General features: G+C 34.2%; 1 long non-coding RNA gene across 2 annotated transcripts in view; it reads left to right on the top strand.

Annotated features, from left to right (window-relative positions):
* The first annotated feature begins 5,983 nt into the window (after positions 1–5,983).
* Positions 5,984–19,426, top strand: part of LOC141553599 (uncharacterized) — a 331,814-nt gene continuing 318,371 nt past the window's right edge. For both annotated transcript variants that reach the window (XR_012485548.1, XR_012485547.1), the window contains exon 1: positions 5,984–6,166. This is a non-coding gene — a long non-coding RNA (uncharacterized LOC141553599). The remainder of the gene's footprint in view (positions 6,167–19,426) is intronic.

The raw sequence follows: 19,426 nt of genomic DNA, 5'->3' as shown, positions 1-19,426 counted from the left end.
CAGTAAGGCAGAAATAGTAAATGCATCCTTTTCAGACCATAATGCAATCAAAATAACATTTAATAAAAAGCCAGGGGAAAATAGACCAAAAAATAATTGGAAACTAAATAATCTTATACTAAAGAATGATTGGGTAAAACAGCAAATCATAGACATAATTAATAACTTCACCCAAGAAAATGACAATAATGAGACATCATACCAAAATGTGTGGGATACAGCCAAAGCAGTAATAAGGGGAAGTTTTATATCTCTACAGGCCTACTTGCATAAAATAGAGAAAGAGAGGGCCAACGAATTGGGCTTACAACTAAAATTGCTAGAAAAGGAACAAATTAAAAACCCCCAGACAAACACAAAACTTGAAATTCAAAAAATAAAAGGTGAGATTAATAAAATTGAAAGTAAAAATACTATTGAATTAATTAATAAAACTAAGAGTTGGTTTTATGAAAAAACCAACAAAATAGACAAACCCTTAGTAAACCTGATTAAAAAAAGGAAAGAGAAAAAGCAAATTGATAGTCTTGAAAATGAAAAGGGTGAACTCACCACTAATGAAGAGGAAATTAGAACAATAGTTAGGAGCTACTTTGCTCAACTTTATGCTGATAAATTCGATAACTTAAATGAAATGGAAGAATACCTTCAAAAATATAGCTTGCCCAGATTAACAGAGGACGAAGTAAGTAGTCTAAATAGTCCCATCTCAGAAAAAGAAATAGACCAAGCTATTAACCAACTTCCTAAGAAAAAGTCCCCAGGACCAGATGGATTTACAGGTGAATTCTACCAAACATTTAAAGAACAACTAATTCCAATGCTATGTAAACTATTTGAAAAAATAGGGATTGAAGGAGTCCTACCAAATTCCTTCTATGACACAGACATGGTACTGATACCTAAACCAGGTAGATCGAAAACTGAGAAAGAAAACTATAGACCAATTTCCTTAATGAATATTGATGCTAAAATCTTAAATAAGATATTAGCAAATAGACTTCAGAAAATCATCCCCAGGATAATACACTATGACCAAGTGGGATTTATACCAGGAATGCAGGGCTGGTTTAATATTAGGAAAACTATTAGTATAATTGACCATATTAATAATCAAATTAATAAAAACCATATGATCATCTCAATAGATGCAGAAAAGGCATTTGATAAAATCCAACATCCATTCCTACTAAAAACGCTTGAGAGTATAGGAATAAATGGACTATTCCTTAAAATAATAAGGAGCATATATTTAAAACCTTCAGTAAACATCATATGTAATGGTGATAAACTAGAACCTTTCCCTGTAAGATCAGGAGTGAAACAAGGTTGCCCACTATCACCATTACTATTCAATATAGTACTAGAAACTCTAGCCTTGGCAATAAGAGCCGAGAAAGAGATCCAAGGAATTAGAGTAGGAAATGAAGAAATCAGATTGTCACTTTTCGCAGATGACATGATGGTATACTTAGAGAACCCCAAAGACTCTGCTAAAAAGCTATTAGAAATAATTCAGAATTTTAGCAAAGTCACAGGATACAAAATAAATCCACATAAATCCTCAGCATTTTTATACATTACCAACACAATCCAACAGCAAGAGATACAAAGAGAAATTCCATTCAAAATAACAGTTGATAGTATAAAATATTTGGGAATATATCTACCAAAGGAGAGTCAGGAATTATATGAGCAAAATTACAAAACACTTGCCACAAAAATAAAGTCAGATTTAAATAATTGGAAAGACATTCAGTGTTCTTGGATAGGCCGAGCGAATATAATAAAGATGACAATACTCCCCAAACTAATCTATTTATTTAGTGCTATACCAATCAGACTCCCAAGAAGCTATTTTAATGACCTAGAAAAAATAACAACAAAATTCATATGGAAGAATAAAAGGTCGAGAATTGCAAGGGAACTAATGAAAAAAAAGTCAGAGGAAGGTGGTCTAAGTGTACCTGATTTAAAGCTATATTATAAAGCAACAGTCACCAAAACCATTTGGTATTGGCTAAGAAATAAACTAGTTGATCAGTGGCATCGGTTAGGTTCACAGGGCAAGATAGTGAACAAAAATAGCAATCTCATCTTTGACACACCCAAAGATCCCAAATTTTGGGATAAGAATTCATTATTTGACAAAAACTGCTGGGAAAACTGGAAATTAGTATGGCAGAAACTAGGCATGGACCCACATTTAACACCACATACTAAGATTAGATCAAAATGGGTCCAAGATTTAGGCATAAAGAACAAAATCATAAATAAATTGGAGGAACATGGGATGGTTTACCTCTCAGACTTGTGGAGGAGGAAGGAGTTTGTGTCCAAGGGAGAACTAGAGACCATTATTGATCACAAAATAGAACATTTTGATTACACCAAATTAAAAAGTTTCTGCACAAACAAAACTAATGCAAACAAGGTTAGAAGGGAAGTAACAAATTGGGAAAAAATTTTTACAGTTAAAGGTTCTGATAAAGGCCTCATCTCCAAAATATGCAGAGAATTGACTTTAATTTATAAGAAATCAAGCCATTCTCCAATTGATAAATGGTCAAAGGATATGAACAGACAATTTTCAGATGATGAAATTAAAACTATTTCCACTCATATGAAAGAGTGTTCCAAATCACTATTGATCAGAGAAATGCAAATTAAGACAACTCTGAGGTATCATTACACACCTGTCAGATTGGCTAAGATGACAGGAACAAATAACGATGAATGTTGGAGGGGCTGTGGGAAAACTGGGACACTGATGCATTGTTGGTGGAGTTGTGAAAGAATCCAACCATTCTGGAGAGCAATCTGGAATTATGCCCAAAAAGTTATCAAAATGTGCATACCCTTTGACCCAGCCATACTACTACTGGGCTTATACCCCAAGGAACTACTAGAGAAGGGAAAGGGTCCTGTATGTGCCAAAATGTTTGTGGCAGCCCTTTTCATAGTGGCTAGAAGCTGGAAGATGAATGGATGTCCATCAATTGGAGAATGGTTGGATAAACTATGGTATATGAATGTTATGGAATATTATTGTTCTGTAAGAAATGACCAACAGGAGAAATACAGAGAGGCTTGGAGAGACTTACATCAACTGATGCTGAGTGAAACGAGCAGAACCAGAAGATCATTATACACTTCAACAGTGATACTGTACGAGGATGTATGCTGATGGAAGTGGATTTCTTCAACATAGAGAAGAGCTAATCCAATTCCAATTGATTAATGATGGACAGAACCAGCTACATCCAGAAAAGGAACACTGGGAAATGAATGTAAACTGTTATTTTTACCTTCTGAATCCAATTCTTCCTGTGCAACAAAAAATTCGGTTCTACACACATATATTGTATCTAGAATATACTGTAATATATTTAACATACATAAGACTGCTTGCCATCTGGGGGAGGGGGTTGGGGGAGGAAGGGAAAAAATCTGAATAGAAGTAAGTGCAAGGGATAATGTTGTAAAAAATTACCCATGCATATGTACTGTCAAAAAATGTTATAATTATAAAATTAAAAAAAAAAAAAAAAAAAAAAAAAGGAAGTATTTGAGACCTGATTTGAATCCAGGGTTTCCTAACTTCAGGCCTAATGCTTGAACCACTTTGTGACTGAGATGATAGGCACTGTGTTAAGCACTGGAAATAAAAAAATGAATAAGAACAATAGTCCTTATCACCAAGGAGTTTACCTTCAAAAGGGGGTGGTAGTGATGGTATAAGGACAACATGGTATAAAGATGGCCAAGAAGTGACATGGAGGCCTGAATTTGGACAAAATAATGAACATTAATAAAGCTATGTGAACATTATCCCATCTCACATGTGTACACCATAGAGACCTTATAAAGCTAACAACAAATTAGACCAGTCTTGATTTTACCAGTTCAAGAAATGTGATATCCAAAAGTCCTTCGATACAGAAGTCTGGGATATTGTTGTTACTGTTCAGTTGTGGGTGATACTTCACGATTCATTAGAACATACTGCCCATGGGGTTTTCTTGGCAAAGATTCTAGAGTGGTTTGCCATTTCTTTCTCACTCAGGTCTTTCTGACTTCAGGCCCAGTGCTTTATCCTCTGAACCACCTGACTTCCCCTCCAGGATATCATAGCCATCTTTAAATATTTGAAGGGCTATTATACGGAAAGTTCATTATATTTGTTCCAATTACCAGTAGAAAGCAGAATTTGAATAAATAAGGACCTGAGCCAGGAAGCTCCTGAAACTTGACTTCTTCTGAAACTTTAATCAATAGATCTCTGAATGTTGAAACTGGAAGAGAGCAAAGAGATCATCTAGTTGATCCCCTAATTTTATAGATGACGAAATGAAGGCATAGAGAGGTTGTAATTTGCCTGATTCCATAGTTAGCTGGAAATAATGTACTTTCATTTTAAAATTTTATATACATTCTTTATACATTGGGGAAGCAACATTGTATATATGAAACAGGTCTTACAATCAGAAAGATTTGAAGATTTGAAGATCCCTCTTCTGATTATATGACCCTGGACAAATCACTTAATTTCTCAGTGACCCAATCAAGCTGCTCAAGGAGTACTAACCCCTCTGGGGTGGGGGCTTGCTGAGCTCTTTTCTGTACTGCTCAACTACTTTTGTTTACCTGGTATTCAACACTCACCTGTGGCTCCAAGAAGCTGTAAGCATGTGCAATGGCCAGATTCTGATAAATTGATTTACAAACAGGCTAAACCAGATTGAGTTTCTGACCATAAACCTATTGGTATCTACCCTAAGCAATAAAGAGTTTCCCCAGTGCAGTGTGTAGATGAAATGAGAACAGTTTGTTCCAATGGCCATGAAGGGAACTGAAGGAGCTACTGTGGAGTGCTTTAAGTTTGGTAAGTTATCAAAGCCACTAAGGTCATCCATTACATCCTGGGCTATTACCAGTTGTCCTGTCTTTTGTTTTGCCACTAGACTTCTATGACTCTGGAAAAGAGAATGAAGCTGAGAACTTTGTGCAAGTCTGCCTCACAAATACAATTTACATGCAAGTCAATATATCACCCTGTGTTGTCCTTGGTCCTCTTCAAAAATGAAGGACAAAAAAACCCCAATGATTCAATCAAGCAAATCTCAAAAATAAGCTGTTGAGCAGGTGTTGATCTACATAGAGGATCAGAGAGCTAAGGAGAACCTTAAATGCCATCTAGTCCAACCCTTCATTTTATAGATGAAGGAACTAAGCCCTAGAGAGATACACATATAGAAAGTTACAGATGCAAGATTTAAACCCAAGTTTTCTGATGTCAAATAATTTTTCCCTATAGTCCTTTAAAATCACAGGTATAGTAAAAAACTTTTTTCTTTCACTAATAATAATACATTTGATCAATATGGCCTTTACTCTTAAATGAGTCATACAGTTAAACAGAGATATAAATAATAATGACATAATTATATTATTATTATATTTAGTAATGTATAGTTTATAATGTAAATCTATGATTTAACTTTTCAAAGCACTCAATCTACTATTTTATCTTCTTCTAACACTTCTAACAACAGACATGTGAGACAATTGGTCATCTCCCTTGTGTCTTTTAATTGAAACCAGAGATAGTTCCATAGATCAGGAATCACTAGCAATGTTGAACAATTATTTGAACTGAGCTTGGATTATAGTGCGCTCCGCTGATCTAGACTATTATAGCTAGAGTTTATTTCCCCAACAGGAATCCTCTGTAATCTATACCTACATTTGTTAGGTTCGAGGGCAAATCTCAAGAGCAGAGTCTGAGGCACTCTGAGTTTACTCTGCCTGAATCCAAAAAGGGCGTTGACGGGCATTGAGTAAGCCTCACCCAACGAGGTGGAAGCCCTCCTCACTCTTGATTGATTATGCACCTGGCTCTGACACTCTCTGACACGTGACCTGGGGACTATAGAAAAAGGGGTTGCAGAAAGGGGAGGAGCAATAGTGTAGTAGAGTAGTACAGTAGAATACAGTAGATTAGATTCATTACGCTTTAGGATTAGAGCATTAAAATATAGGGAACTCTATGTAGTAAAATAATGTAGTGAATAAAGATTAATTGCTGCATATTCGCGTGTATCGGGTGTTCTGTGGGGGATCTCTTCAGATAATCAAAGCCGAGATAACGAAGACCTGGTGAAAGGTAAGACTCTAGTTGACTCTGATGAGGTGAGCTGCGGGAATTAACATACATTCAAGGTATAGTGACACTATCTCTTCAATTCATACCTCATGATCCTTTATCTCTTCCCCATGAGACATAAAACTATGTGAGTTTAAGTTCAAAACAAAATTCAAAACAATTAAAAACAAAAAAGTTTTTTGAGAAACAATAGCAAGATACCAACAGGGAATTAAGTCAGTTAGCAAGAGTTCCTAGTTCCAAGATGTCTACTTTAATATATATAATTTATTTTTCCAAATACATGTAAAGATAGATTTCAACATTAACCTTTGGAAAATCTAGTGTTCCAATTTTTTTTCTCTTCCTCCCTCCTTTCCTCCTCCTTCTGCAAGACATGAAATGATCTGATATAGGTTATATGTGCAATTCTTCTAAACACATTTCCATATTCATAATGCTGTGCAAGAAAAAAAGTGAAAAGAAAATGAAAAAGAAAAAAATCAACCAACCAAACAATAATAAAAAAGGTGAAAATACTATGTTTTGATTTATAGTCTCCATAGTTCTCTCTCTTGATGCAATTTGCACTTTCCATCATATCTATTGGAATTGCCTTGATTGTTGAAAAGAGCCATGTCCATCATAGTTGATCACCACGTAATCCTGTTGTTTGGTATACAGTGATCTCCTTGTTCTGCTCCCTTCACTTAGCAACAGTTTGTGTAAGTCTTTCTAGGCTTTTCTGAAATCATTTCTTATAGAGCAATAATATTCTATTATATCCATATGCCAAAACTTATTCAGTCATTCCCCAACTGAGGGGCATCCACTCAATTTTCAGTTCATTGTCACCACAAAAAGAGCTGCTACAAATATTTAGTGGTCTTTTCCCCTTTTATAATCTCTTTGAGATACAGATACTGCTGGAACAAAGGGTATGCATAATTTGATAACTCTTTGGGCATAGTTCCAAATTGCTTTTCAGAATGATTGGATCATTTCAAAACTCCACCAATAATGCATTAGTGTCTCAGTTTTCCCACATTCCTCCCCTTCAACATTAATCATCTTTTCCTGTCATCTTAGCCAATCTGCAGTGGTACTTCAGGGTTGTCTTAATTTGCATCCTTAAATCATAAACCCATCTAACTTATTTGGCATAGGGTGTTAGATGTTGATCAATGCCCATTTTATATTACATTATTTTCCAGTTTTCTCAGCTATTTTTGTGAAATAGTGAATTCTTATCCCAGAAGCTGAAGTCTTTGGGTTTATTAAACATTAGATTACTATAGTCATTAACTATTGTGTCTTATGAAACTAACCTATCCCACTGACCCACTAATCTATTTCTAAACCACTGCCAAATAGTTTTGATGACCAAGGATGTTATTTTTTATGCTCCCAAATGAAAATGCCAGTCATCTCACCCTCCCATCTGTCCTATATTCTCAACATAGCAGGAACAAACACTTGGCTAGGTTAACTTAATAACCTGGTGCTGGGAATGATGTTGATTAAACATTTCCCCTTCACTTTCAATTTAGAATGGATTTTGTATCCAAACTGATATTTGACATAGATACTTGAACCTAAGACCTTTCTTCTTGTTCTTGTCTTCCTCCTCCTCCTCCTCTTTCTCTTCCTTCTTCTTTTTCTTCTTCTTTCTTCTCCTTCTCCTTCTGCTTCCCCTTCTCCTTCTTCTCCTTGTTCTCTTTCTTTTTTTTCTTTTTCTTCTTCTTCTTTTTTTAAAAACCACCATTATATTCTTCAAAGAATACTTCTTCAAAAGTATTCATAGGATCAGATAAAATAATTTCTCTTGTTATGTATCTGGTTAGTGCTGATTCCAATTATTATTTTTTTAAAATAATTTTTTATTATATATATTTTTTATAATATTATCCCTTGTATTCATTTTTCCAAATTATCCCCCCCTCCCTCTACTCCCTCCCCCCAATGACAGGCAATCCCATACATTTTACTTGTGTTACAATATAACCTAGATACAATACATATGTGTAAATACCATTTTCTTGTTGCACAATAAGCATTAGATTCCGAAGGTACATGTAACCTGGGTAGACAGATATTAGTGCTAACAATTTATATTCATTTCCCAGTGTTTCTTCTCTGGGTGTAGCTACCTCTGTCCATCATTGATCAACTGGAAGTGAGTTGGCTCTTCTTTATGTTGAAGATTTCCACTTCCATCAGAATACATCCTCATACAGTGTTGTTGTTGAAGTGTATAATGATCTCCTAGTTCTGCTCATTTCACTCAGCATTAGTTGATGTAAGTCTCTCCAAGCCTCTCTGTATTCCTCCTGCTGGTCATTTTTTACAGAGCAATAATATTCCATAACCTTCATATACCATAATTTACCCAATCATTCTCCAACTGATGGACATCCATTCATTTTCCAGTTTCTAGCTACAACAAAAAGAGCTGCCACAAACATTTTGGCACATATATGTCTCTTTCCGCTCTTTAGTATTTCTTTGGGATATAAGCCCAGTAGTAGCACTGCTGGGTCAAAGGGTATGCACAGTTTGATAACTTTTTGGGCATAATTCCAGATTGCTCTCCAGAATGGCTGGATTCTTAAACAACTCCACCAGCAATGTATTAGTGTCCCAGTTTTCCCACATCCTCTCCAACATTCATCATTATTTGTTCCTGTCATCTTAGCCAATCTGACAGGTGTGTAGTGGTATCTCAGAGTTGTCTTAATTTGCATTTCTCTGATCAGTAGTGATTTGGAACACTCTTTCATGTGAGTGGATATAGTTTCAATTTCTTCCTCTGAGAATTGTCTGTTCATATCCTTTGACCATTTATCAATTGGGGAATGGTTCGGTTTCTTATAAATTAGGGTCAGTTCTCTATATATTTTGGAAATGAGACCTTTGTCAGAACCTTTGCTTTTAAAAATATTTTCCCAATTTGTTACTTCCCTTCTAATCTTGTTTGCATTAGTATTATTTGTACAGAAACTTTTTAGCTTGATGTAATCGAAATCTTCTATTTTGTGATCAATAATGATCTCTAGTTCTCCTCTGGTCATAAATTCCTTCCTCCTCCACAGGTCTGAGAGGTAGACTATCCTCTGTTCCTCTAATCTATTTATTATCTCCCTCTTTATGCCTACATCATGGACCCATTTTGATCTTATCTTGGTATATGGTGTTAAGTATGGATCCATATCTAATTTCTGCCATATTAATTTCCAGTTTTCCCAACAGTTTTTTCCAAATAATGAATTTTTATCCCTAATGTTGGTATCTTTGGGTTTGTCAAAGATTAGATTGCTATAGATGTACCCTTTTTTGTCCTTTGTATCTAATCTGTTCCATTGATCCACCGGTCTATTTCTTAGCCAATACCAAATGGTTTTGGTGACTGCTGCTATATAATATAGCTTTAGATCAGGTACACTTAGACCCCCTTCCTCTGAGTTTTTTTTCATTAGATCCCTTGCAATTCTCGACCTTTTATTCTTTCATATGAATTTTGTTGTTATTTTTTCTAGGTCATTGAAATAGTTTCTTGGGAGTCTGATTGGTATAGCACTAAATAAATAGATTAGTTTGGGGAGTATTGTCATCTTTATTATATTCGCTCGGCCTATCCAAGAGCACTGAATGTCTTTCCAATTATTTAAATCTGACTTTATTTTTGTGGCAAGTGTTTTGTAATTTTGCTCATATAATTCCTGACTCTCCTTTGGTAGATATATTCCCAAATATTTTATACTATCGACTGTTATTTTGAATGGAATTTCTCTTTGTATCTCTTGCTGTTGGATTGTGTTGGTAATGTATAAAAATGCTGAGGATTTATGTGGATTTATTTTGTATCCTGTGACTTTGCTAAAATTCTGAATTATTTCTAATAGCTTTTTAGCAGAGTCTTTGGGGTTCTCTAAGTATACCATCATGTCATCTGCAAAAAGTGATAGTTTGATTTCCTCATTTCCTACTCTAATTCCTTGCTGATTCCAATTATTACTTAAAACTTTGAAAAAGATGTTATTTTACTGTGGGAATGTCACACCTTTATTTAATTTAAGGTTCTTTACCATTAGATTCCAATCTCCATTTCCAGCCTTGTTTTATATTACTCACTGTCATTTACTTTACTTTCCAACAAAACTAATCTACTAGCTGTTTTAGAATGTGGCTCTTCTCTCTGTTTACATCCACACAGGCCATTTGTTAGAATTTGAATTATTTCCTCATGATATTTCTTCAGAATTCTTCTCTGCCTCAAAGGATCAGATGCTACAGCTATATGTCTTTTTTTTTTCCTATCTTTTTAATTATTTCCTTTTTTTTTCTTTCCTCTTCAATTTTTCTTTATTCATCCGCTCCTTTTCCACTTTCTTTCTTTCTTTTCTTTTTTTTTTTTTTTTAGGCAATTAGGGTTAAGCAACTTGCCCAGGGTCACACAGTCAGGAAGTGTTAAGTGTCTGAGATCATATTTGAACTCAGGTCCTCCTGACTTCAGGGCTGGTGCTCTATCCACTGCTCCACCTGGCTGCCCCCAGCTATATGTCTTATTCCATCTTACATTTTACTAAAATCCAGAATTGACTGAGGCTGGAGATAAACACTAAGTAACACAGGAGAGATTTATTTGTTTGTTTTGAAGTATCATGGATCCAAAAGAAGACTGAAAAAGAGAAGGGATTGTAGGATCATAGACTGAGAGCTGGAAGGGACCTTAGAGGATCATTCAGTCCAACCCCATTTTAATAGGATAGCTACTCAAGGTGAGTGGAATGGCAATAAGGGATTTTCTTCTATTTTCTTCTCTAAAGAAACTTTAGAAGGATAGAGGAAAAATGGTTAACAGAGAATTGAAACTCAACTTAAGTGAAGAAAAATTAAGAATTTGATTGTTCTCAGTGAGATAAAATCTCAAGGACCAGAAGAATTGCATCTTAAGGTACTGAAACGGTAGGCAGATGTGATTATCAGTTACTGTTGTTGATGTGTCAAAAACTTGAGAAGGCAGAGAAATCATAGTACAGGAAAAAGGACAATACTCTGCTTTTCAAAAGAGGAAGAGGTTGGAGTGTGAAAACTATTAGCAAATGACATTAATTTCAGAAAAAAATTATAGAAAAAATTGTAAAAGAATATTTTGAAAGAATTTAGAAAAAAAAACAGTAATCACTGAGAAACAACAGAGGTTAAAGATTAGATTTTGCTTTTTTTTTTTTTTTCTTGTTTGATAAAACAAGTAGATTGGGAGATCAGAGAAATATTATAGACACAATATACTTATATTTTAGCAAAACATTTAACAAATCTTTTGTGCTTTTTTTTTTACACACAAGCTAAATAACTATGAGTGAGGTAATAATGCATTTAGATGGATTCAGATCTGATTGAAAGACCATACTCAAAAATAATTATTAATGGATCACTGGTAACTTGGAAAGGATCTTTAATGGAGAACCTCAGGGATCTGTACTTGGCTCTATGATATTCAATATTTTTATTAATGACTTACATAATGGAAAGAGTGAAATAGATGACATATTTGGAGATTCTCATTTCTGGAAAAAAACCTATTATAATAAATGAGATAATCAGGATCTTAAAAACTATCAACCAATTGAAAGAATAGGGCACATAAATTGTCTTCTCTTCTTTCACTCAAATACTTTTTTCTTTTACTTTTGCCTTTCATCTCATATGGCCCAAATTTGAGGAAAAGTCTCTTTATTGAAAGCTAGTGAAACCTCCAAATAGAATTTTTTTTCAACAAAGCTTTTCTCAGAATGGCTATTGATAGATCAATTGTCATCAAAATATCTGTTAACTTAACAATTCTCAGAGTTAGTTCTCAGAATGTCAGCTATTTCTATATAATCTTAAAGGTACAGAACTATTACCCAAAATATCTATGATCCTAGTTCTTGATAACCCAGTGATATCTTTATTTTTATATCTATCCCCATCCCTATTGTTGTTATTCTTATTTAGTTGTTTAAGTCATGTCCAACTCTTTATAATCCCATTTAAGGTTTTACTGGCAGAACTACTAGAGTGGTTTATCATTTCCTTCTCTATCTCATTTTATAGATGAGGAACTAAGGTAAACGGCTAAATGACTTATTTAGGGTCACATAGCTAGAAAATATCTGAAGCAGGATTTCAACTCAGGGAGATGAATTTTCTGAGTCCAATCCTAGTTCTCTTTCCACTGTGCAATTAGTTAACTGTCCATATACATACACTCACACCCAAACCCATACACTCCCACCCCCACCCCCACATACATGCAGAAAGAGAGGGAGGGAGAAAGAGAGAGAGACTATATTACTACATTCAAGTATTATCTCCCTAATGGAACATATATTTCTTGAGGGAAGGGACTTTTTATTTTTATATCCATACCAATAGTGGCTACCACCTAGTAGATGCTTAGTAGATGATGGATAATAGTTTTAATGAAGATAAATATAGCTTTATACAATTCAAATGATCAATTTGAAATATACTGAATAAGAGAGAAATGACTTGACAGCAGTTGGAATGAAAAAAGGCCTAAGAATGTTGGAGTAGAATGTAAGCTCAAAACAAGTTAATGGTTTGACCCAAAGAGCCCCCAAACTCTCATTGTTCTAGGTGAAATTAAAAGTCTGAATCCAGATCTAGTAAGGATATAGGCCCATTATATTATGCTCTTATTAGATTAAATTTAGAGAACCATATTCAATTTTGGGTGCCACATGTTAGGGAGGCCATTGACAAATGAGATAGTGGCCAGAATTGGGAACATCAATCAAAACTACAGACAATATTTAGCCTAGAGAAAATAAAATATGAGAACATGATGGTTATCTTCAAGTATTGCAAGATTGTCATTCAGAGTAGGCTTGTTCCAGTTGGTCCTAGAGATAAGCAGAAAAAACTATTATTGGAGTCTCAGAGAGGTTAAGTTAAGTTTTCTGTAAGGGAAAATTTTCTAACAATTTTAATTGTGCAGAATTTGAATGGGCTGCCTCAGGAGGTAGCAGACACTTTCTTACTTTTCACTTGTTAGAGAGATGCTGTGAAGGTCTTTTCCATTATGAAATGCTGTAATTCCTATAGCATGTTGGTTTTCTTCTTTACTTCCAAACTCTTGCCTGTAGTTTATCTGCATTTCTCTTACTTCCACTCTTCCATTTCACACCATGACTTCCAAAGAGAATGTAAACACATTGAAAACATATTTTGCTTTTTTTTTAAACTCTGTACTTACTACCACTTAGTCAGTCACATCCGTAATAGGCAGTTATTTGTAGTTCTATGTACTCATTATTTTCATATTTGGAGAAAGTGTAAAAATTGAAATTAAAGCCCATCATTTAATTTACATATATGTATATACATGTACATTCTTATCTATATAACTCTGTGAACAAAAAACGGCAGTGAGTTGAAAAGCAAGATAAGTAAGGAAAAGCTGAGTACCTAACTATTCAAAATGTTTTAATTACTAGAGCCACATGAACTATATGCTAACACTTAAAGAAATGACACGTGATTATAAGATGTTTGTATATATATATGTGTGTATATATATATATGTGTGTATATAAACATATCCTAAAAGTCAGTGCTATTTCAAGCTTTTAATAGCAGAAAACTGAATAAACTTTGAGCTTACTTTGAGTATATGTGTCTGTGTGTATATCAACATTTCATTTTGAAGAAGCATCCAGTTTAAAAATATATATCCTTTCTTATCCAACCGTCAACAATCTAGACAAAAGTACTCTTAGACCCAATACTAGAAAGAATTACAAGAAAGTCTTAACTAATAATCAATAGTCTGATTCAGATTATAGAGAGGGAAAAGTACACCTAAATTTTAATAGTCTATATGGGAAGGCCCTTTCACAGAAGTCCGACTCTGATGTCTCGTTGGGGTGTGGCAAAACTTGAAATTTTAGGAGATGACGCCAACAAAATGCAAGCTTTGACAAGTTGTGGAGGATTCATGTGGATAGTCTGTTTGTCTGTTGTCAGAGGAACCGTCCAAATCAATACAAAGAGAGACTCATTACAAGGGGGTTGGCCAATCCAATTCAATTTAATTTAAGAATTAAGTTAAGTGACTACTATGCTAGTCACAGAAAATATAAAGCTGAAAAGGGAACAAAAATCTACTAAGAAGGGAGGGTACAATCTTTTTAAAAAAGTAAATATGAGGGGATAAAGAAAAGTAAATACAAGAAAATTTTAGATGGGAGAAAATGGACATAAACAGAGGAATAAGGAAAAGCTTCTCTTAGGATGTGGTGCCAGAACTGAATTTTGAAGGAAATTAAAACTACTAGGTGATTTTATTTTATTTATTTTACTAAGAGAAACCAAGAAATGTACAAAACCAAAAAGTAGTCTTTGGTCCCTATACTCTACTTCTGCAATGATTGGAATGTGTCTCAAAAGAAGGCAGAATTCTAAGGCTTTCACTATTAGCAAATAGGTGATATAATGGACGGAACATTAAGCCTGGAGTCAGGGAGTCATGAATTCAAATCCAGTCTCACACACTGACTAGTTCTGTGATCTTGGGCAAGTCACTTGACCTCTGTTTGCCTCACTTTCCTCATCTGTAAAGTGAAGATAACAATTGCACCTACTTCCCAGAGTTGTAGTTTGTAAGGATTAATGAGATAACAATTTTAAATTGTTTAACTCATTACTTGACACATAGTAAGCCTTAGTTGCCAAGATTTAAATTGCATGGATAGAGAGAGCTTCCTTATTCTGGAGTTCCATATGTAAAAAAAAAAAAATCACAGGTCCCATCCCTATCTTAATGTGCAATCTTTTTTAATGGGTTGACATAACTCTGAAACATATTAGGCATATCTATATTGATATTTTTTCCAATAAACAAAACCAGAACACTTGAGAAAATTTCAGCTAAATGGAAGGAAATAAGGATGACACATAGACAAAGAACATGTGGGAGGGACCTTATAGCTCATATTTAGTCCAATTTCTTCATTTTATAAAGATTTGCTCAATATCATTTAAGGCAGTAAGGAGCTGAGCAAGGATTTGTACCTGTACCTCTAACTTTAAGAGTGCGGTATATGGAGTTAAAGAAATTGGATTTAAATTCTAACTGCCATTTGGCATAGAGTAAGACCTCAGGCAAATCATTTAACCTCTTAGGTTAAAGGTCTTAGTTTTTCAATCTAATATAAAAGGTTAGAATAGAGTTCCTCTCAGGTGCTTTCTCATTCTAAATCTAATACTAAACCAATTGTGTTTATGACCACATTTCACTACTTCTTACCTCACAGATTTGTTTTTTTCTCTTTCAGAAAGCCTACTAAGGCCTTAGTAAATTTCTTTCAAGAGATGCTCAAGGACAACAAAAAACTGGGGAACTGTCATTTCATCTTATAGTTATCAAATCACCATAAATGTACCTATTTAGTTTGTATTATAACATTTCTTTCAAAAGACAAGGGCATAGAGAAATTCTATGAAGAAATCTCTAATATCTTTCAAACTAGGTCAACTTTCAAAAACATTTAATGATTTTGATACAAAGTTGGGCACATAAAGAGCTATCAAACTGTGCGTACCCTTTGATCCAGCAGTGTTTCTACTGGGCTTATACCCCAAAGAGATCTTAAAGGAGAGAAAGGGACCCATATGAGCAAAAATGTTTGTGGCAGCCCTTTTTGTAGTGGCAAGAAACTGAATGGATACCCATCAGTTGGAGAATGGCTGAATAAGTTATGATATATGAATGTTATGGAATATTATTGTTCTATAAGAAATAATCAGCAGGATGAGTTCAGAGAAGCCTGAAGAGACTTACATGATCTGATGCTAAGTGAAATGAGCAGAACCAGGAGATCATTGTACATGGCAATAACAAATTATATAATGATCAATTCTGATGGACGTGACTCTTTTCAACAATGAGAAGATTCAGTTCTGTTTCAATGATCTTGTTTTGATGAGAGAGGACTGTGGGAACTGAGGGTAGATTACAACATAGCATTTTCACTTTTTTGTTATGATTTGCTTGAATTTTATTTTTTTTCTTTTTTTTTTTTTTTTTACTTTTTGATCTGATTTTTCTTGTGCAACAAAATTATTGTATAAATATGTATGACTATATTGGATTTAACTTTTTTTTTTTTTTTTTTACTGTGTTTAACATATTTTGGATTAAATGCCATCTAGGGAAGGGAGTGGAAGAAAGGGGGAGGAAATTGGAACCCATTTTTAAGGGTCAATGTTGAAAAATTATCCTTGAATATTTTTTGAAAATAAAAAACTTCATTAAAAAAAATGTTGGGCACAGAGGACAATGGTAGAAACTAAGTTGGGAAATACAATTCAGAAATTAGGAAAAGAAAATGGCCAAAGATTTTGTATCTACTTGGGAGTTTTGTGTCTGTAAGTGATGAATATTTATTTCAAGAGTATTCTAAGGTGCTACATGTGGTGAGTATCTTACAATATCAGAAAAAGTGAAAAGGTTTGTCTGAACAGGAAACAAGTAGGCTGGAGATTTGGCATTCATTTAACCTTGTCTGGGCTACCTAGATAAAGAACTATTAGTAGAAAAGACAGTAAAACCTAAATTAGAAAAGAAAACAATGAGAAGACACTGTGTGCATCATCTTCAATGAAATGTGTTTAAATTAAATAAGAAATTGACTCTGCAGCACAGGAAATGGACAAAAATAAAGACTTTGGCTACGTTGCTCTTTTTGCAGAATTTAAAATTGTTTTTAATTAGAGCTTTTTATTTTCAAAATATATACATAGATAATTTTTGACATTCACCCCTATAAAATCCTATGTTCTAATTTTTGTCCTTCACTTCCTCCACCTCCTCCCCAAGTCAGCAAGAGATCAAATATATGTTAAACATGTGCAATTCCTCTATACATATTTCCACAAATATCATGCTGCTCCAGAAAAATTTGATCAAAAAGGAAAAAAAATGAGAAAGAAAACAAAATGCAAGCAAACAACAACAAAAAGAATGGAAATGCTATGTTATAGTGAACATTCAGTTCCCACTGTCCTCTCTCTGGGTGGCAGATGTTTGCAGAATTTTTTAACCAATGCAAAGCATATAATGTGTCTTCAATGGATACATGATTTTGTTGATCAAGGTGATAAGGGAATGATACGAACTGCCAATGATTCAGATCACAACCCATTTACAAACCTTATCATAACTGAGTTTTATAAAAGTGCTTCTATAAGTCCTCCATAGAGCATCTGGTTAATGTGCTGAAGGTCTTCCTCTCTATATTTTTAAAATAATGCAGGTATCAGAGAACTTCTAAGATCTGTGCTCTTGTTATATGACTGATCTACTTCTTTTTTCTAGTATAGCTTTCTTGAATAATATATTTTATGCCATATTTTTACACTTAAGTCATCATTGATAATATGATGCTTTTTATAATTGCTTTTTGGGTGGCCCACTATGTTGCATCTTTGGAGATTGTGATGTTCCATGAATTATTGACCTATAGCATTATTTGAAGAAATGATAAATGTTTTTTGGGAGTAGAGATATCTGTTTAAATATGTTAGCAGCACGAGTGCTGTGCTCTTTCACAAATATAGTCTAGCTTTCTCTTTTTTCTATTCAAATCTGGGCTCAAATCACTTTCCCATTTGCATTGAGTGAATGTTTAAGGTAAATTTAATAGTTGAAAAATGTAGTGCAGTGCCTATCCAAATACATGATATATTTTGGACAATAAACATTTCTTTTCTATTTGATTTTTCCTATTTTTCCTTCTTAGGAAGGAGATTGGATTCGTTTAGAAATTATTTGTATCTGTAGACATTTGATCTCTTTTCTAGGTGGGAAGATGTGGCAGACAAGAGCAACACCAGATTAGAGTTAAAGCTCATTTGCAAAGCATTTTGTGGGGGAAGATGACAGAAGTTTTTGAGCAGTATCACAGAAAAATCCTGGAAAAAGTATTTGCAGAGAAAAAGAAATATAGAGAGCCAGCTAAATTAGAACATTCAGGGGTATTTGTAGATAAAATTGGAAAGGAGGCAAAAAGGAGATATGAAATGTTTCAAGAGTGATCTTTTCTCATCAACAGTGATTAAATCCTGACTCTTACTCCCTGCTTGTAGATGTTGGGCAATTTATTTAATCTCTCTTGGTTCCAGTTTCTTCCTCTGTAAATCAAAGGATTAGATTAGATGGTCTTTGAGGTCCCAGCCAGCTTTAGACTGATAGTTTTTTATGTCCATCTTCTTCCCTGAAAGAAAATGCTTAGTTTAGTGAGGTAATTTATTCTTGGCTGCATTCCAAGTTCCTTTGCCTTTCCATCAGATTCTAGGCCCTTTGATCCTTTAAGGTGGAAGCTGCTAGGTCCTGGGTAATCCTTCTGGTGGCTCCTCCGTATATGAATTGTTTCTTTCTGGATGTTTGTAATATTTTTCCCTTGGTCCAATAGTTAAGAAATTTAGCCACAATATTCTTTGGAGTTTTAATTTTGGGTTCTCTTTCAGGAAGTGTTTGGTAAATTATTTTAATGGCTACTTTACCTTCTGATTCTGTGACACCCAGGCAGTTCTCTTTGATGATTTCCTGAAAAATAGTGTCTAGGCTCTTTTTTTCATCATGGTTTCAGTGAGTCCAATAATCCTCAGATTGTCTTTCCTGGATTATTTTCCAGGTCAGTTGTTCTTCCAATTGGTATTTTTTCCCACATTTTTTTCATTTTTTTGGTTTTGCTTGACTGGTTCTTGTTGTCTCATTGAGTCATTCATTTCTATTTGTTCAGTTCTGAATTTTAGTGAATAATTTTTTTCATTTACTTTTTTTTTTTAACTTCTTTTTGTATTTGTCCAATTGAATTTTTAAATAAGTTGTTTTGTTCTATGGAATTTTTTTTTCCATTTCACGAATTCTGTTTTCTTAAGGAGTTATTTTCTTTTTCTGTTTCACAAATTCTGTTTTCCTGGGAATTGTTCTCAAATCAATTTATGTGTGATAGGGACCAGGTTATATCACCTTTTGGGGCCTCATCTGGAGATGATATGCTTTTAGTCTCCTTCGGGTTTGAAATCTGTTCTCCTCTTTCACCATAAAAACTTTCTATGGTCAGAGCTCTTTTTGCTTTTCTTTCTTTTTTCTTTTTTCTTTTTTTTAAGTTAAGGTGTACTTTTAGAGCAGGGGAGATTTTTCCAAGCTTTCTCTTCAAGCAACAGCAGCTGTGCTGAGTATGTGCTGACTCACTCTGGGTGCTAGGT

The sequence above is a fragment of the Sminthopsis crassicaudata genome, chromosome 1 (genome assembly GCF_048593235.1).
Source record: "Sminthopsis crassicaudata isolate SCR6 chromosome 1, ASM4859323v1, whole genome shotgun sequence".
NCBI classification, from domain to species: domain Eukaryota; kingdom Metazoa; phylum Chordata; class Mammalia; order Dasyuromorphia; family Dasyuridae; genus Sminthopsis; species Sminthopsis crassicaudata.
This window is presented reverse-complemented; position numbering and strand designations above follow the sequence as displayed.